The sequence below is a fragment of the Paralichthys olivaceus genome, chromosome 19 (genome assembly GCF_024713975.1).
Source record: "Paralichthys olivaceus isolate ysfri-2021 chromosome 19, ASM2471397v2, whole genome shotgun sequence".
NCBI lineage: Eukaryota > Metazoa > Chordata > Actinopteri > Pleuronectiformes > Paralichthyidae > Paralichthys > Paralichthys olivaceus.
The window spans coordinates 9,314,886-9,328,801 of NC_091111.1; positions in this window are offsets into that span (position 1 = coordinate 9,314,886).

Genomic DNA, 13,916 nt, shown 5'->3' on the forward strand with positions numbered 1-13,916 from the left:
AGGCGCATGGCGGATTATAGGATGAGAGTAGTGCAAACAGGAATAGTGCAAAAATGGATTGAGAGTGCAAAAATACTTAAATAATATTATATCCTTCTGATTGCTTGTCCCAAACTCCAACTGTTGTTGTATTCACAACATCATTATCATTTAACAAAACAGACACACAATACAGGCCATCTACTCTGGAGCCACAAAAGCATGTTGGTGTACTGGTTAGTACAGATTAAAGCTCCTGGGTTCGAACCTGCAGGCAGATCAGGGTTTTTCTGTGTGGAGTGCAGACAAGGGGAGAACATCCATTAATTGGAGATTCTACTTTGCCCATAGGTGTGAATCTGAGTTTGTCTCTGTATGTCAGTCCTGTCATGGGTGTACCCTGTCTCTTGTGTGTGCATCGAAATGAGTGAGTCAGGATTGTATGGCTTAGTTAGTTCTTTTTCTCAGACAAGTTTTCTGTTCTTTTAAACACTCAGCATTGCACATGATGAGCTGAAGAATAAAGAAAAGCGAGGAGTGATGTAGAATCCAAGTCTAATGTCACTCAACTGCTTGTCTGCAGGTGTTGGAAGCTGAGTTTCCCCTCGGAGCTCTGACACATTCAGTGGGTGAAGAGCTTTTCTCTTCTGTGTCAGACTTGCTGCAGGGGTCCAGACAGCTCCCGGTGGTGCTTCTTAGTCTCTGTCATGTATGATGACGGAATATAAGACAGTTTTGTGCAGATCGTTCTGTAGCGTGCCCTGTACGTGATGACATGCAACACTTAACATGTGCGACTGCTCCTTCAACAGCTTAGCGTTGTTCCCGTGCAGCTCACAAGCTTTTGATATTCGCTTCAGTGTCTGAACCGTCTACAGTGAAACAAAACGCAGTTGTTTATTATGTCAAAAGAAGGATTAATGCTTTATTTACGAGAATGAGAACAACAGACGCTCTTATAATAAATAAAGAGGTTACTTAGTGATACATTTTACTGCAAAGCCTGTTCAGGAGAGTAGTTTCTTTTTTACAAGCAGTGGCAATCTTGGGCTGGAAGATGATAATTGGGTACCAGGAGTCCATGTGTTTGGTCCAACACAGACAGGAATCTCAACAGAGAAGTTTAAAGGCTGGTTTGGCCTCCAGTCTAACTCTTCACTAAAGGTTCAATGCAGGATTTAAAGGTTCAATGTGTAAGATTTAGGTGAAAGGGATCTATTAGCAGAAATTTAATATAAAATAAATAAATGAATGAATGCGAGACAGAGAACATTTGAAACTCTGACAGCTTCAGGGTGATTGGCTCAAGGCGAGCGTGTGAAGCTGTGATTGGATGAAAAGGGAATGAGCTGGTGGAGCCGAGGGGTAGTGGGAACTGTGCATGTGACCCACGAGGCATTTCTTACTGAGTAAACTTTCACTGCGCCTCATTTCAACGAAATTAAAACAGAAATAACATCAAAAAATTCATTTAAATTGGATTATAGTATAACTTCAATGAAGAATCTTTATTTTTATAAAGCACATGATGAGAACATGACAATAAACCACATGACAACAACAGAAGTGTTTGTGATTCTGGTTAAATGCCTGTCAGTTGACTTGTGTATGATCTACAATCAATCAATAGCTCTTTGCTTCAGACTGGTAATAAAGGCTGTTGCTGTGATCAAGAGATAAAAGCATGTTAAATATTCTCTGTCTTTACAACATAAGTATTTTTTTTTTTTTTTTAAATCCCAAAAGGCATAAAGATGAAGTTATATATTCTGCTCACAACTGCAATTACTATTGAACAAAACACAGAAGAACCAATTTCCTGAAGGGCAAAGACAGTGACTGTGCAATCTGTCTTCATTTTAATCCAAGCTCTGGGATCATCAAGTAAACACCAAGTTTCTACGAGATGTGGCCAGAAGTCAGGAATTCATGAATCTTCCCTGCGGAGCTGGATAGTTCATCATTAAGATGATCGAGGCTCACGTTTGCTCAAATCTGCCCAAACTCTCTGTTTACGTCACAGAGCACAGTTCTCCAAGCCCAACTCCTCTGGTTTGGGATGTTTGCTCGGTTAACGATGAACCCTCTGCTCCATCATCTCTGCCCTAGGGATTAGCTCTTGATGCTGGAACACAAAAAGTTGAATGCAAAGTAAATTGATATCAGCAGAAAGGTTTGCAGATGAGCTCCGATGTGATCCTCTGAAAACATCTGACCTGTTTAGTTTGGATTGAGTGATGATAACAGGATATTATGCATTCAGAAGCCCCTTGTGTACACTTTAGCTACTTTTTGCAGTGAAGTGAAAACATGTATCTCAAGTCATTTGGCATCAACAGATGAGTTGACACGCTGGAGTAATAAATAATATTCCTTCAGGGAGGTGGAATTGACTCACAAGTATCGATCCAGTTGCTTTACTGGAGGAAGTCCTATTTTTCCGTGCATAAAATCCATATACTTTGGAAAAGTAACAGAAGAAAACGCTGCAGCTGCAAGTCACTAAAAACCAAAGGATAATCAAAAATGTGACTTATGGCCCACAATCGTCGTCAGTCTCCACAGAGAACGTCTCGCAATTTCTTCTGAACAGATGCCAGAGAAAGCGGAAATACCTTGAAGCAACAGTTACAGACATAAATCCTCTTAATATCCATGTATACTGGATAGAGCAGATGTCAACCTTTCTTAAGACAGTCTTTATTCAGAAACTGTGAATGCCTTCAAAACGACAATGTCAAGTGGAGAGAAGCAATTCTTCTGCGTCCAGTGCTTTCAAACAAACGACCATGAGATAAGGAAAGATGAGACGCTGCTGTAAAACACGGAACCGGTGATGCAACTTGTCCTGGGCCGTCACACCACGACTCTGATCTTTTCTTTTTAACACGGTCAATTATTGTATGAATGGGATTTTCTCTCATCTCTGCAGAAGCAACATGTTAGATTAAAAGTCAAGGCTTTGTAGGTGCACACACACACATACACACGCACACACACTCTCACAGTCACAGACATTGCCCTCAGTTATTATGCATTCATAAATCAAAGGGTTGTGACGGGAATTAATCTAAAACGATGGCGAGTGTAAGTCACAGGATGCAAATATGACAGCTTTATTAGAAAACTAGATTGCTTAAATTTGTCTGAATTAATGTGACACTCTTTTTTGATTAAATAGACCACCCCCCCCCCACTCCCTTTCTCCCTGTACTGACTGAGTTGGGCTGATGGGGATGGGGGGGTGGGTTACATAACAGCAGAAAAATAGATGTGGCTCATTCCCACTCACATTTGTTCCCCTTTTATCCATTCACAGGGTAATGCACAATGCGGCAATACATTCTAATTATGTTAATATGTCTTTATAGAAAGAATGTTATTCCCAAACCCGCACAATAAGGTATGATCCAGAGTGAATAAGAACACTTCTCCCAGAAAAGTTCCTAACATGCTCATTTTAGGATTATAACCAGTAAAGCATTAATGCATTAATGCAAATAATGTCAATAATGAGCTTTAAGTACATGGACAGGTTAGTTAATAAATGTTAGTCGATCAATCAAGTCATCCAGACACATTAGTGTGCTAAATGTTAACATAGCTGTGGCTAAAGGTTCCCAATTACAATGTTAACATTTCTTTATTTGTTCATTGGAAACAAAGCACATTGATCAACTTATGTTATATCTTATATTTACTTATTCCAGAAATCTCTGAGCATGTGGCTCACATATCAAGAGAACAGCTCATTTGACCAGCTCTGCCCTGTGAATAGTTGATGTCACACAACAATGTGTTTACGATAAAACAACAACTGATTATCCAGTTCTGGGTTCTGCATTCTGAGTCAAGCTTCACTGATCTTTGAACAAACAGCTCTTTGGGCAGCTTCTAGGTTCTGTGGACTGAGTCCTGCAGCCGGAATTACCTGTGGCTCAATTGAGACATGTTATAAACATACACTGCACTAGTGGCTCTGAACACAAAGTACACTGCAGATTGGATTTATAGTTACTTACAGAGGTATTTAATCATAAACCAAATTGTAGGAAAAGTTTGAAGTTTGCCTTGGTTTTGGACAAACCGAAGAATCTCAATTCTCCAGCTTTGGCTGTGGGAAACAGTGATGGACATTTAATTACAGAATCAACTTTTAAAAACACAAAACAGAAAATGTGATAATGGGAAAGCTTGTTGGCTTCCTAACCTTTCCCTTACAAGAGAGGATCTGTTTCATTTACATCTTGAATCTTCATTTATTGAGTATTATTAATATAGTAATATATATTATTAGTATAGTAATATATAGTAATATATAAGTGTTTTACCTGACATTGTCTACCAGCTTTTGTATGAGCTACTCGGGCACCGAGTTTGTGGAACAGAACACCAAGCTGCTCAGTCTGTACAGTTCTGGCAATTTATCTTACTCAGTGTCTTTCTCCACTGTCTCAGTGTTGCCCCTCCTCATTATCTCTCTTTCCCTCTCGTTCTTTTTTTCCCATTCTCTTTGGTGCTTGCTCGCTCACCCTGTAGCATCGTCTGATTGAAGTCCCCAGGAAGGAAAAAACAAAGAATGTTTTTTATATGAATAGTTAAATCACTTCAATCTTACCTGTCAGTGCAGTTGTACCTCTTTTTACAGCAAGTGCAACCTGTACTTGATCCCCTCTCCCAAATGCACTTACTGAGGAGGCAGAAGAGGGAAGAAGTAATATATATATTAAATTAAAGGGAGATGTAAGTCTGACGTGATGTATTTATTAAACCGGCAGGTCTTTGGGTTATATGATGGAAAACGGAGAATGACTGAGCTGATCTGTCTGGAGTCTTTCACCTTTAGAGAGGGGGAGGGGGGATAGCCAGCCTGCCGCAGGGAGAGGAAAGCTAAGTGGCAGGTAACGAAAGAATGCAGATCACAGAGCCTGACGTGCACAACTAGACTCGAGGCCTGGAGGTTTGAACGCAGCGGTTTTGTATTCGATACAAACAACGTGGTGGAACCGACGGTGGGACTGCGGCCTGTGTGTGCATGTGTGTGTGTGTGTGTGTGTGCGTGCTTGATATAAGGGCTAAAGAGTGCTTTGGGAGTTGAGCCAGGAGGGATGTTGCTGCAGTCCTGGCGGGGTGACTAAAGCATGAAAGGAGGGCTGGTTAGAGTCCAACATGGGGAAGGCTGCTGGGGGTTTGGTAGAGTGGATGTTGTGGGCTGCAAACCTGCAGCTGCACACAAACTATTAACAGTGGTACAGTGTGCATAAAGGTAGAAAATGACATTTAACAGCCACTCAAAACAACCACCACATGTACTGGGCTCGTTTTGTCTGTGGCTTATAGCTGCAGATCATTTCAAAATCCCTCTGCTGTCACAACTCCAGTCATCTGTGCATTTTCTGAAACCATTTAGGAGCCAGACTATGAGCCACGTCTTTATTTATTCCAAATAAAACAAATTAATGAAAATATTCGATATACAAGCTGCCGTTCACTGTCTCATAGTTCTGAGTTAAATGTGGGATGGATACAAAGTTTAAATGTTACAAAATAAAATACATTTTCTTTTTTCGTGCAACCTGAAATGATGGTCTTGTTGGATTCTGTTTTGCAGCTGCGTTGAGTGTGTGCCACATTGTGTCTTTGCATGTGTGTATATGTACCGTTAAGTCCATGTGGATGCACATGTATTTCTGTCTGTGTCATACCTTTGCATGGTGAGTGTGAGTTTGAATGTAAACTGCGATGTTTGTGTTTTTGTACTATTAACTCCTTGTGAATGCATGTGTACAGCATTTGTGTCTTTACATGGTCTGTGTGTGTGTGTGTACATGTGCGTGGCTCATTGTGTCTTTGTGTGAGTGTGTGTGTGTGCGCGTGTGTGCGCCTCATTGTGTCTTTGCATGTATGTGCCAAATTGTGTATTTGCGCGTGTGTGTGTGTGTGTGTGTGTGTGTGTGCCACCTTGTGTCTTTGCATGTGTGGGTTGTTGTGTGATATCCATGGGAGTGTGAGTTCTTTGATCACAGCAGCAGCATGAAGAACCAGATTACCTTTCAGTGCCATGATGACAGAACAATGCTCTCAGGTTGAGAAACCTCACCAGCGAATTTAACATCCTCCTCATTCCTCTGACAAACACTGGCCTGCAGGACTCGTATCTGAATTTTGTTTGTGAATATAATGCTAAATAATATGACAGCATCTGTCTTATTATTCCATTTCTGGAAAATAGAGAACATACTAGTGTTGTGCCGCACTGCAGAGGACTGGGTTGTGCTTTTAAATAGATTGCACCTCGATGCCAAATGAATCTGTGAGAAGATTAAAATGGATCTCCAAAGTATCGATATAGAACAAGTATTGCTGGCTGGAAAATTATAATTTACATCAAAGGTGCTGTGATACAGCTAAAGCACAGCCAATCCCATCTAATTAAAATAACATGCAAGGTACAGATGAAGTGAATCGGAGCCGGTCGGAACAAAGAAAACTTACTTGTATACTGCATTGCTTATTTTGTGCTTCTACCGTAGACTGTAAATAAAGATGGACGACCTGACAGCTCCTAAAAAATAAAGACAAATCATCTCATTTGCCCTCTGGAGGCTGCCTATAGTATTAAACCTTCAACCTTCTCCATGTTAGTGGATGTGGACCAAACGGAAAAAATACATCGTCATCTGTCATTTTGAGAAGTTCTTAAAACTGAGCTTATCTGGGACTGACTCACGGTCTGTGAGAGTGTGTATCAGCAGGACCTCGATGCTGCTGCTCCATCGCACAATCGCTACTGTGACGACTCTGGCTCCAAACGTGCAAGATGGCAGTGGGAGGAAGTGGAAAGGTTTCGACCATCAACAGTCTACGGCCGGTCTTCACAACTCAGATTGGGACTTGGTATTAAAGTTATTGTTTTGGGTGAAACGTTTGTCATTGACAACTGAGACTGACATATTATAATATTAATTGTTCGAGCTCATGCAGGACCCCTGATACTGTGGCTCCACACCACCAACCACCACTGCAAAGTTTCTGGCTGCAAACGATGTCTAAAGCTCAAGATTATTTAGATTATTACAACCAGAGGATGTAGAGACAAAAAATATACGGCTTCTACTTCTACTGTGCATGTGCAGTACACTGTCTTCAAGCTCGTCTCTTCTCGATTCTATTATTCATTGTTATATTCATTGCATTCTCAGGCTGTGCAGTGTTTTACACCATGGTCATTAATTTTATCACACACTCAAACGATACATCCCCTCTCTCACACACACATGCACATAATTGCAAGTATCAGAAATTGTGTCCACCCTTGAAAAAGCACCCTCAGTTTTACCTCACAGCACCTCTTCACTGTGAGGCTCCATTAAAATATCAACTCTCCGTCCCTTTAAAGACTCAGTTTGACTTTTTTGTGGAAATAAACATATTTGCTTTCTTGCTGAGATTAAGATGAGAAGATTGTTGCTCATCTCATATTCCAACAGTAAATACAGAGCTGGGGCCAACAGCTGGTTGTCTTAGCTTTGCGTAAAGATAAGAGGAGGGGAAACAGACAACCATGGCTTTGTTCAGAAGAAACCAAAACTCCCCAATTAAGAAGTTTTGTTTGATATGTGCAAAAACCATAATGTACAGTGGCCATGTGATTATTTAGAGGGACACTGTATGTAACTTATTTCTTTGCAACTTCCTGGAGTCTTGTCATCACTGTAACAGTCAACCAATTTAATTTAGAGATGCTCATATTATGTTACTTCTCTCCAACTATTCTTTTAGTAATTGAAACACATTGCAGTTGCTTTATAATTACTGATTCATAACCTTTGACACCACTGCCTTTGTCGACTTTTAAAACCAAACAGCTAATAATAACACATTCGATTTAAATTGTGCTTTTCAAAGCTCTCAGAGACGCTTTATATACTGTAGGATAAAATATACTCTTTGATACAAATAAAAGAAAATGATGATAATAAAGTATGCTGACAAATAAATAAATAAAAACATGCGGGGGTAGGTGGGGAAGGGAACGCTGAAGAGGTTATCTCACCTTGCTTTCAAACAAATATACAAACCAACCAACAAACCGACATGGGTAAAAACATTCAAGAATCGTATCAAAGGGTTGAATATTTTTTGTGCAATAACCTGGATATAAAGTCCACAAATCTCCTGCTGGAACATTAATAACTGTAGCAGCTGTCTGCTTTTGAAACACTGGCCTGAGTGCAGCCTCCTGCAAACTCATCATTCAGTCAAATGTTGGCTTTTGTGCTTATAGTGCCGTGTTCTGTGCAATATTACCATCCGAGGAATTATTAATGATGGGATATGAAGATGCATGTACAGTAAACAGCTTATTGTGCGTAAGAACTCAGCGGGATCAGGGGAGGCTAACCGGAGTGCTGTAAACACCGTGTGTAAACACACTCCAGACTTTTGGCAACACAAATCTCATCACGGGGTGAGTGTGATCAAAGGCTGGTGGCACCGCTGATCCTGAAATCTGTTTTGGATTTATAAGATGCCCCGGGGTGGAAAATATCCAACGTTAAAAAAACGCTGCTGGGTCAAATGAAAACATCAATAGAGATTGAGACCTGTGCAGCTACATTGTGTGTATAAAATGTATTATATATGTGTGAACCGGATGAAAAAAATGAATAATATATCACAAAGCAACACAAGTGTTTGAGAACTGTGTTGCTGGGTGTCTGGTAGAATAGTTCAGAGTTCAGTGATGACTTTGAAACACACACACACACACACACACACACACACACACACTCGTTCTTGTCTTTCTGTAGTTGCAAGGACGCTTATTAACATAATGCTAAACCTGGCCACCTAACCTAAGTTACAACTGACTGCATAACTCCAAAGGTTCATTTATTATACGACCGTTTCAATAATGTAACTGTCTCTACATACTGTATATACTTCCATGTGTTCTTTATATTCACATCATTGTTAAGCATTGCATCCACTAGTGGGCAGAGCAGAGTTCGATAGTTCCTGAGAACAAACATGGCGACAGTGGTGGAGGTTGTGATTCTTAAAATGAGCCTAAAGCTGATTATTTTGTCCCCGTGCCCATGTGAAGTAACACTAGTCTCTCCTCGCAAACTTTTATCTGTTTCCTCCGTGACCCTAAGTTTTCAGAAGATGTGCATGTGGGACAAAATGAACATATTGTGCAGACAGAAACCCCTAACCCTAACCCCTAAGTATAAATGAGCCTTAACCCCTAAACCTCATTCTAAAGCTATAACCAAGTCCTAACCCTTGAGTTGTGAGAAACACCCACATAATTGGCCTCACAACTTTTGAAAGACAGATACACACGCACACACACACACACACACACACACACACACACACACACACACACACACACACACACACACACACACACACACACCATCAGAAGCTATAGCAACCTCCACCACATGCTACGACAGCTGTAATGACGGTTTTGACCTGGCAACCCGACACAGCCTCCAACAGCTGCTGATGTCTGAACTTGTCACCATGGGGACGGGGTTAAGAGCTAAACAACCCAGCAGAAGAAGAAAGAATGCTCCACATCATTGGATCATTAGTTCAGCTTTCGTCAGTTTGTAACTTGTTCTTCCTGCAGCTGCCAAGTAAAATCCTGGCATTACTTCACCGTGGTGGTATTTTTGTTTGATAACTTTTATACATTTCTGTACAGTCTTAGTCTTAAAAATAAAATAAATAAAATAAAAAATGATCGTAATCAGACACTAATACTGTTTGAATTGAAATTGGAAAAATCTTGACAAGCTGTGCATGACATCATGTATTTTATGCTACTGTACATGATGCTATCAGCTTGTGAGAGGTTGTGATCCTCCGTGTGAATGACATACGCACGTCTTCCTTATTAAAGCTAGGGTTGGTTATCCCGGAAAATCGAGCAAGAGCTGGTTCCACTTTGAAAAAAATGCAATCGATGCATCTCAGGCCCTCTCATCAAAGCTACGCCCCCAAAATCACATAAACACACACTGACTGACAACTGCCAGAAGCCGACTTTTCTGTAACTCGCTCACCAACTTCCGAATATCGTATCTGCTTCAGCAGTCTGTGCCAGCCAATCAAGATTCTAGATTTAAAAGATCTTTATAGACATCATACTCGGGGACAATGACGTTGTGTGAGGCCTCTCTCTCCAACATATCTCTTTATAGAAGTGTAAAACTATATAGAAATATAATATGAAAAACAATAGTCCCTGAGGATGCAGTGTGTCTGGGTTGTTCAAAATATAATTGAATTCGCTCCAAATGCAGCCAACAGACAACTTTATCTGTTGTTGGCTGTAACCATTTTCAGAAACAACTAAACAACACTACCTTTAAAATCTCTTGCCGATATTACTGTGTGTCTGTCTGTTATCTTAACTATACTATCTTGAACTACTTCACCACACTGTTGCTGTGCAAAGAAATGATTCCATACTCAATATGTAGGAATATATATTGTGGGGATATGAACTGCATCAAGGTTAACAATTAACCTCCATAAATATACTTCATGGACACAGTGGCATCTGTTATCGCCACACTTTCATTGAATATTTAACACTAACACTGTTTCTTTGTGAATGTGCGAGACAGGCAGATTGTGATTAAATTGCACATACAAGAGTATGTGTCATTCCTGGCATAGATGTGTGTGCTTCACGTGCATTTTATCTGTGCATGTGTGTGTTTGTGATTGCCCACCCCTCATCATGTGGATCAGTTGTGTGTAAAGCACCTAGCCTGAGGGGTGAGGGTAGCCAGGTTGTGTAAATAAATTAAAGCAACAAATTATGTTTAAAAGCTTCTCCCTCAGGCCAGGAAAAACTAAGATCCATTATTCATGGCTCTTACTGCCGGGAATCTAAAGGCAGGTGTGTGTCTCTGTGTGTGTGTGTGTTTTCTATATATTTTTTTGTCAATTATTCCAAGATAACCGCCCGTACTCCATTAAATCATCTTGTTGATGAAATTGAATACCATCTACATTTTGGTGCCCGTAATGAAATTCACAACAATGGATGTTGATCTTCAGTTTGTTCGGTAAAAAGATAGCTGACACAGCAGTTTTTCTTTTGTGTCTTTTAAACAGGCTGAAGAACACTCGCGTTTTAAAGCATTTCAAAGACATGTGTGCTGATATTGTCTTTTTTCTGAAGGTTAAACACTTTGTTGGAGTTCTGGGATAAACCGTGTATTTGAAACGTATAACCGTGGAGAAGCACTACACAGGGGAGCTGCAGGAGTCTCTTCCAGGTCAGATGAGTTATAATTCTGCCAGCACGCCCTGGCCGGTACAAGGATACAGCCCAGCATGTTGTCAGTACAGAGACCTTCTCTAACAGGAGCCTTCTTTACATGTCACCACACCTTCCTCTCTTTTTCTTCTCTGAGTCTGTAGTGCACCCAATATAGATAGAAAGTATTCATATATATCTGGTAAAACTACATGTTGCTTTTTAACACATTTTATCGATTGTATTACATTTTTACTGTTTTTAGAAATGTAAGTAGTAGTTTTGTAATTATGAGTTTTCATATTTTTTATATACACATAAAATGTATATTGACTTTATAGGAGATTATTATTCCTTGATTTTAATTTCACCAGCCTGAATTAAGCATAACTTCTATAACTTTTTTATCTATTATTATATTATACTTTGCACATGTGTTTATCGATGTATGGGCTGAGTGAAATATATTTGTTACATTATAATTGTATAATGTGAATGAGTCATCAAGAAAACAGATGTCTATATTTCACAAAACATCAAATAATTCCTCTCCTTTTTCCTGTTATATCCAGTTTTACCCATAAATCTTTACTAAGCCATTGTCTGTTCATTTGCTGCTCGTTTACTTAAACTGTAATTAGACTGGGGGGTGAGAATAAGAGCATATTGTGTTGTTTTCAAAAATCAAAGCCTTGACTTCTCATCCATATCTCCAGAGATAAAAAAAAAATAAAAATCTTTATTCAGGTTTTCGCTCATGACAAGAATCCTGGGTAACCTGATCTTCAACAGGCAGTTATACCAGCAGACATCTTGTGTAATAAGAAAAACTGCCTGGTATGACTTCAATTAAAACCTCTTGCTAAGCAGGGTGCTCAACAGATGATAATGTATAATGTGATGTGATGTAATTTACTGATCAACTCCCTGTGCAGTCATAGAGATTTTCTGCCACACTGGTATCATCACTACAATGTGGTTAAAACCCATCAGAGCCGTAATAAAGTTATGATTGCATTGTTATTTAATTTAAATTTAATGATAACGTCATTACACCAGCAACACAGTCCCGCAGTACTGATTGCAAGACGGCTCATTTTAATTAAAAATGAATCTTATTTACATTTAGTAAATTATACAATTCAATCTATTTGAGCCAGAGGACAATAATAATCAGAGAGGAAGAGGAGTAAGAGAGTTTGTCTGTAGTAGTGAGGATGATATTCAACATTCATTGGGATCAAGTTTTTAACTTGGACTTTTACAAAGATTTACAGTTTTGTATATCTTAATTGTCAGATGTTTTTTAATTGTCCAACCAATCTGGTGTCAACCTGATATTTTCCTTCCATTAGACCATGTGTGTGTTTTCTTACAATTTAAGAATGCTAATATATTTCCACAGTGTCCCAGGATGCAAAAACCTCCCACTCTGATCATTTGTATTCGTTATTCCTGTTGTTTCCCTGGTTGCATGTTGGAGTGCTGTGCTTATTTGAGCCTGTATGAGGAGCTCATGTATCTTGCTGGTGATCTTATACCCAGGCTCCATTTGTTCAGCCCTGTATTTTTTTACTGCAAGTATTACATTCCTTCTTATCTCAATATGAAACTGCGGTATACTGTTTTCTCTCTGTCACCCATCATCATCTACTTCTCATATTCCATCTCCCTGTTGGAGTCACCCAGTCTGATACAGGAGGGGCCCACTACAGGGGCCTTATCTGCTCCATGTCTGCTGCCTCCCAACATCACTGTTCATCTTCCTGCCCGACAGGTTGTTGCTGTTGGCTCATAACTTGCTTCATGTTGACATGAGGAGCTAAGTCATTGTGGAGCAATGATGAAAATAAACCCATGAACCCCAAAAAGACTGTTATGATGTCCCTGTCCTTATTTAGTCCTTCAGATAGTATCATATATGTCTTATATATTGGCCCTAAAATCAATAATTAACTGTGAGTTTCCAGCACAGTTGTCCATTTGTTCATTCTGACCAGCTGATAAATAAAATCTATCCGTCCATTATCTATACTGCTCATCATTTGAGGGCCATAGGGTGTTGGAGCCAATTCCAGCAGAGTCAACATTAAACCTGACACATCTGGAATGTGGCAGGAAAAGGAAAGTACCTGGAGATAATTCACTATAGAGTGTGGATTACCAGACCTGGACCCATAAGGATATTCAGGTTCTGGTTGGGTTCGGTCGTGTTGCTGCTGTCTACTTGACTTTCTTATGCTGCATGTGCAGAATCTTTTGCATCTCCCTCTAGCTGAGAATTTGATTGGGATTCAGAGGGAAGATGAGTGGATCTATAAACTGCCACACGCTGGTTCTATCCCATTTCTTCACTGGAAAAAAAACCAGGAATCTTTCAGACAACTTGGAGCCTAGAGTCCATCAGGTCCTGTAGCTGGCCACTGGGTTCCAACCCAGAACCTTCTAGCTGTGATGTCACGGTGCTAACCACTGGACCACTATGATGACTTAAATTTGTGTTTGTTGGAACATGATGGTACCTAAGAGAATCTCCTCACAGGCTAGTGATGTAATTCAAAGAGGAATAATTTTGATATGGACTTTTACTAAGTAACATGTCTTGGGTCTAAAACCTACTCAGATGCCTCTACTTGAGATTCTCCGG